General features: G+C 43.6%; 1 pseudogene; it reads right to left on the bottom strand.

The window, feature by feature from the left end:
• Window positions 1-4,369: 4,369 nt before the first annotated feature.
• LOC126089594 (5S ribosomal RNA) lies at window positions 4,370-4,487 on the bottom strand (annotated as a pseudogene).
• Between the last annotated feature and the right edge of the window lie 579 nt (window positions 4,488-5,066).

The raw sequence follows: 5,066 nt of genomic DNA, 5'->3' as shown, positions 1-5,066 counted from the left end.
ACGGCGTCCAAAAAAACTGTTTCCCCGTCTGACGGCTTATTTCTGGCCCCGTTACGTGAAATCCGCCCCGCCCCCTATCTCAACTTATTCACAGCGCCAATGAAAGCAAATACCCGCCGCTGTAAGGTATGTGAGATTTTTAATTACCGGACGAGCTGCCCGTTCATTCACAAGACTCGCGCCGCGTCCTCTGACGGACGCTTCGCTCCGGTCCTATACTACAGATACGTTTCCCTCCCTGCAGTCGGTAGGTAACGCTTCTAAATTAAATTCGCCTCCCTCGCAGCTACTATATACACGAGTTTATTCCGTACCATATTCTTCGATTCCTATTGTCACGTATTTTGGAATGTCCGAGACGTCGGAATGCATTTTTATCGCAGCTATGCGGGAGAGCTCGCATCGTGTGTTCGAACAATTTGGCGGATGAAAAATGTTTAATTGAATTTCCCTGAGCGGGAGGAGCGCTAAAAACACGTTGTTGGATCTCACCCCACCAGAATTCCGCTTGTCCCGCGTCATCTTCGTGTTTAGTTCGCAGTACAGCTCTCTATACGGAAGTTAGCAAATAACAAACTTCTATTTTGAGTCCGCGCAGAATCAATGTATCCGTTACAGGGATGAGTGATTGTGTGCAGTATATTTGAATTACCTGTCATGTTCAAGTCACATTTACTTACAAAGCGTACGTGGCTGCAAACACAGCCCGCACGCAACTGTTTGCCATGTGGTATTGCCAAACATGATCGTTGTGCTCTATTTGTCAAATAATATGGGTTAATGCGAGAGCTCTGACTGAAGGCGGCCGCAAACGAGGATATGTAAACCGCTGCATGCAAGCATTTGCGTAAATTCGCATCCGTATATTAACTTGCGATGAAAATGAATAAATAACGTGCAGTTTGAATTATCAGATAATAAACATAAAATACAATCATTGTACTAAGAGCGTCACAAACGTGGGAGTCGATTAGCTATGAAATACGTCATCACCTCGAAAAAAAATAACGCACGGACCATGAAGCCTGGTGACGGTAACAGTCCTTCTCTACATATCATCTTTAAGGAGAACGCCCCTTTATTTGTTTTACCTGTTACGGCGTTCCCTGGCGTCTTGTCCCAAATCGATTACTTATAGCGTGAAGAGGTAACCTGTCTATTCTCATTCTTTCGAGATGTTCGTCCTAGTATCTTCTGTTTTCTTGTATTTTATTGAGGATATTAAATATTTTCAGGTCTTCTCTAATTTCCACATTTCGCATTCTGTTAGCTCTTGTATATCCTTTTACTTCTAGAAGCCTCATCTTTGTTGCTTGCATGCCATTTTCTTGGCTTTATTTACAACTCACGATTCGCTTTCGTAAACAAGCATTGGAACTGCCGTTGTCTTATGAATCTTCAATTTTGTTTCTTTCCTTATATCATTTTTGGGTGCAGTTGTTCCCTACTGGATCGCGGAAAGCTATTATGTTTCAATCCTGGGAGTTTCCAAGGTGCTGCCATTATTTACCTGCGGATTCTTTTTCTTCTTGCAGTCCACTTTGTCCTTTGTCTGGTCACTGGTGGTGATTTCATTCTCTGGTAGTATTTCCCACTTGCTAATTTTTTGTGTGTATAAGTTTCTGTTGAAAATGTTTGATGGATTTACATGAGCCTTTTTTAAGTCCTCCTTGAGTTGTTGGATCCAGAGTATGTTTTTCAGTTGTTCTATGTCCTTCGCAATTTTATGAGTCAGTCTTGCTGTTGAGAATCTGTGGATATGCCCATAAAATGTCAGTCTACTTTTTCTTATATTTCCCTCGAGATTCGATAGTTTTTCTCTTTTTCGGGATTGTCGTCCGTATCCATTTTAGGCGTTCGTTTGGGGCTGAGTACGTCTTAGAACTTTGCGTTCTTCCTTTAGGCTATGTTCCAGGTCACATTTTCAATATCGTAGAAGACTTCGGGCTTGATGACTGTTCTAGTGCCTGGTTTGAGGCATGTATTTTTTTGTCGTAGATGTTCTAAATTTTACCGTAACCTCTCTCGATTTGTCCGTGTTTTATGATCAGGTTTTGAGTAGATTATTTTGAATAGATATTCTTGATGTTTTGGAAGCATATTTAGAGGCTAAATCTTTTAGTATTGCCATATCACCCATGGAAGCTATGCAAAAATATGGATATCATTATTTGGTCTTGCACATCTATGGGTTTCCATTAGTTCTGTATTTAGACATATGTTTATTGGTGAAAGTATATTACCAAACCTCGCTAATTTGTTCTCTGTATCTACGTGATACTTATATGTGGCGTCTTAACATAACTACTGTTAGAACCATTCTATTATTAATCGCAATTTTTGTCCGTACAGTGTCTTTACTTTTAAAACTCAGTGATGTCGTCTTCTTTCCTGAAATCGTCAAACTGTTCTCTTCACAAATCTTGCCTTATAAATGTATTTCTCTTCGTAGATCGTCTTCATCCTTCGCCAACAATGTGGCGTCTTCTGCACATAAAAGACGATGCAGGCGGAAATTTCTGTTAATCTTAATTTCCCTATGAAGAATCTCTCTACATTTCCGGACTGCATCATCTAAATAAATAAACAGCGAGTTTGAAATGTTACACCCTTTTGTAACTGCTTCGACTGTAGTTACAGCTTTGTTAAAGTATGATTTATATCTAAAATCACAGTCATTTGTTTGTACATACTCTTTAAATGTTTGTTATATGTTGTTGTATGTTGTGGATATCCTCTATTGATACATAGAAACTGCGGAGAGTTATGGAAATTCTCCACAGTTTGTACGTATCAACATTATCGACTGCTTGAATAAAATCAATAAATGCTAAACGGGTTTCCCTATTACAATCTCTCTGCTTTTCCATTACTTATTTAATTATAAACACTGCACCTGCTTTCGACCTTCCCCTCCGAAATCCCATTTGTTCTTCGCTTAATAAACTCTCAGCTACCAGGGACGTTAAACATGTAGTAGAAACTATTTTTTAGCCAGTTTCGGCTGAAAAAGCGCAGAGTTTGTTGTAGGACATCGTGGAACACTCCCGCATCGGCCTCTACTGTTGCACGAAGTTCCGGGAGGAGGTGGCGGCTCTGTATGTTAAATTCAAACTGGTGTCTGTAACGGAGATGCGTTCCAAGCAGAGAGCTGCAATTGAAGTTCTTTTGGTGGAAACCAGGGCATCCCAGATGTTCACAGGTGCTTGGAGAATGTCCGCTGAGACCTGGCGATTAAATAATGCAAGGTGAGTCGATGGGCGCGCAACACTAAGGTCGCACAGTCCTGTCCGATCTCCAGCGTGGCGGCTGGCCGCACACAGCTGTGACTCCACCAATGTTGAAACCTGCGGGCTCTCTGATTCGAGGTGATCGAGGGATCGCACTCAAACACCTCGCTGCTCAACAGGACATCTCTGCTCGTAGTGCTGCCACACTCGTCCACCTCTTGAGGTACTCAAAGATTAATGCCCGCTGGGTTCCTCGCGCTCCTCGCCTCTTACCAGAAGCCCGTAAAGAGCAACGCAGGACAATCTGTGTGGAATTGCTTGCGCGTTACATGGCTGACCGAGACAGTTTTTTGTCGAACATCGTCACAGGCCATAAAACATGGGTTCATCACTTCTGAATCGGAAACAAAAGGATAATCTATGGAGTGCTCCAATTCAAAGCCGCGCACTCAGCTGGTAAAATGATAGCGATGGTCTTCTGGGACTCTGAAGTGGTTACTCTGTTTGATGTTTTTTATCACGGTGCAGCGATCAGCTCGGAACTGTGTTGTGCTACACTCAGGAAATTGAAAAAACCTCTTCAGAGTGTTCGTTGCCACAGAAATGTAAACAAACCCCTCCGTCTTCGTGACAACACAATGTCTCTGCTCCACCGAGACAAGCTCACGAAACTGAATTTGGCTGTTTGTCCTCATCCACGCAGCAACCCGGATCTCGCACTTCCGACTTCCGTCTGTTTGGCTCAGTGAAGGATGCACTCCGTGGGAAACAGTACGTGGGTGATGGGGAGGTTATTGATGCAGCGATACGTTGGATCCGACGTAGACCAGTAGAGTGGTGCAGCCGGACACACAGACCGTCGCATTGGACGGGGATTATGCTGAAAAATAAAATTTTGTGGCAAAAGAGTGGGGTATAATATAAAACTAAACTCCTCCCGCACAGGCCATGTAGGCCCAAAGGTACCGACCGGCCGCCGTGTCATTCTCGGCCCACAGGCGTCACTGGATGCGGATATGGAGGAGAATGTGGTCAGCACACCGCTCTCCCGGCCGTATGTCAGTTTCCGAGACCGGAGCCGCTACTTCTCAATCAAGTAGCTCCTCAGTTTGCCTCAGAAGGGCTGACTGCACCCCGGTTGCCAACAGCGCTCGGCAGACCGGATGGTCACCCATCCAAGTGCTAGCCCAGCCCGACAGCGCTTAACTTCGGTGATCTGACGGGAACCGATGTTACCACTGCAGCAAGGCCGTTGGCTCGGGGCATAATATGGTATACTGAAATCCTGGATAAAACCAATCTGCTATCAGAAAAAGTGTTGCATTACTTACTTAACGCCCCTCGTATAATCATTGATCTCTTGTTTGCTATTCTAACACAAACTATGTATGCGGTGTTAGGTAAGCTGGTTCCTGAATAGTTCTTGCAGTTACCGCTGTCTCCTTTGTTAAACAGTGATATCGTCTCGGCTTATGATCATATTTCTGGAATACCTCTATTTCTTCAGCAAATATTGAACGAATATTATAGTGTTCTACGAAATAGATTGCCTCCATATTAGGACAGTTCCAAGTTTATACCATGCATTGCTAGTAGCTTGTCTATTAAAAATGGCTAAAATGGTTCAAATGGCTCTAAGCACTATTGGATCGAATATCTGAGAACTACTTAAACCTAACTAACCTAAGGACATCACACACATCCATGCCCGAGGCAGGATTCGAACCTGCGACGGTAGCAGCAGCGCGGTTCCGGACTGAAGCGCCTAGAACCGCTCGGTCACAGCGGCCGGCTCTTGTCTATTATTTGTGGGGTTGAGATTTTCTCTTAATTCAT

This window comes from Schistocerca cancellata, chromosome 6 (genome assembly GCF_023864275.1).
Source record: "Schistocerca cancellata isolate TAMUIC-IGC-003103 chromosome 6, iqSchCanc2.1, whole genome shotgun sequence".
In the NCBI taxonomy this organism is placed as follows: Eukaryota; Metazoa; Arthropoda; class Insecta; order Orthoptera; family Acrididae; genus Schistocerca; species Schistocerca cancellata.
Note: the sequence above shows the minus strand (reverse complement) of the source record. Positions and strands in the feature narration are given on the sequence as shown.